Source organism: Panthera leo, chromosome D1 (assembly GCF_018350215.1).
Source record: "Panthera leo isolate Ple1 chromosome D1, P.leo_Ple1_pat1.1, whole genome shotgun sequence".
In the NCBI taxonomy this organism is placed as follows: Eukaryota; Metazoa; Chordata; class Mammalia; order Carnivora; family Felidae; genus Panthera; species Panthera leo.
Genome location: NC_056688.1, coordinates 71,806,393 through 71,808,264, shown reverse-complemented (window position 1 = coordinate 71,808,264; position 1,872 = coordinate 71,806,393).

Below are 1,872 nucleotides of genomic sequence, written 5' to 3'. Positions count from 1 at the left end.
TCATGGGGTGCTGGGGAAGAGAGGCGGAGGCACCCTGAGGGATCCACAGGCCAGGTCTGCATTCAGATGCCCCGCCTGGCCCTGCATTAGCATGTGACCTCAGCAGTCCCTGTACTTCTCCAAACCCCAGTGCGCTCTCTGATAGGATGGGGACAGAAATTCCCATTGTGTGCCATCGCTCCGGTGGTCAGAAAGCCCTGAGCACAGAGCTGGGACCGGGCGCCTGTGCCTGACCACTAGCCGGTTTCAGCCCCTTCTGCCACGTTCCTGTGCTGCCACCTTCTGATGCCAAAGCCATCTCTGTGGCAAGCTGTACTGCACCCTGTCAACAGCCCCCAGGGAAAAGGAGGTGGTGGAGAGTCAGGGGGAGGGGGGTTGGGACCCTCAGCTGCTCCTGGAGAAGCAGGGTTGACAAGGCGAGGATTGTTTTTCTCCCCTGGTGTGAAGCATGTTGACTTGCTGTTGATAGATTGTGGGATGATATTAATTAAAATGCAGGCAGGTGTGAGGGCGCCTCTTAGAGCTGCACTGTCTTTGGTGGGGAGGGGAAGGCATCAGGGCTCTGTTTTGTAGCCATAGTGGGAGGAGTGTCCTCTTACCCCTCCTTCCCCTTCTGAGATCAGGTGTGACTTAGGTCACAGGAGCACTGGGCTCCAGGTGGAAACACAGCCACATCCTTCCATCCTGATGGGTAGGGGGCAGGAAGGGGAACAGACTCTTACCAACTTTTCTGGTACCAAAAGGTCTGAAGAGGTTCTGCTTTTGGAGAGGCTGATGGAGGGAACACTTGCCTTCTCTGCTCTCCACCGGCTCTCCCTCTGGCTCCAATAGGCAGGGTTGGGGTGCAAAGGGCTTCCTGAGAGGGGAGAGTCTGATGATCCCAGGGGAGATCTGTGGTGCCAGTGCCACAAACCACAGCACAGGGTCTAGGTCCAGCAGTCCAGGGGCTAGATTTCAAAGTTGGGAGACCATGTGACCAACCAGAGCAAGGGCAGAACAGGAACAAGAAAGCTGAGCACTGAGTGGTTGCAGCACACAGCCATGGAGCGTGCCCAGCTCAGCTCCATGGGTCTCTCAGTGCATCCCTCAGTGGGTCCCTCCTTCACGCCTTGGCCAAAGTTGTATTGCAAGAGGACACAGGTGCGGTTTTCTTTGATTTCCAATTCCTCCTTCTTCCCTCTTCCAGCAAGAATGAGAAATGGCTCCCAGGACTCCGAGTTCTGAGGTGTTAATTATTGGAGATAGTAGAAGTTACTGAGGATCTTAGCAGTCAGGTGACATGATTGAAATGGTAGAATTGAGGTTCTAATACCTCATTTCTGAAAGACGGAGCCCTGAGCCACTCCATTTCTTTAAACTTTATTTGGACAAGAACCAATGAGACTTCCCAAGAGAATAAGTTCCCCTTATTGCCCTATGTCTGTCAAGCACTCAGAAAAAAAAAAAAAAAAAAAAAAAAAAAAAAAGAGGAAACTACCTGTGGAAGGAGAAATGAGCAGGTAAGGGGACAAGCTGAAGGCTCAGTACTTGTTGTACCTGACTTTAGAACTCAACACAGAGCTTAACCTTCAACTTTCTGGGCCATTGTTTACTTATCTGGAGAAAGGAATGAATGAGATTGGGAAATATCCCTCCTGCCTGCCTGCCTTCGCAACTTTTTCTCTCCGTCCCCCAGCTCCAAGGAGAATCCGAGGATCTGCATTTGGGGCTCTTAAATATGTGTAATCATTTCCCCACCATCTGACCTGTAAATAACAACTTTAATGAGGATTGTTGGGACACATTCCCCAGGGATGGCAATGAATTATAATGTAAATTGAGCCAAACTCTCCTAAGCTAAGAGCTGGAACTGTTAACAAAGAGGATTATTTT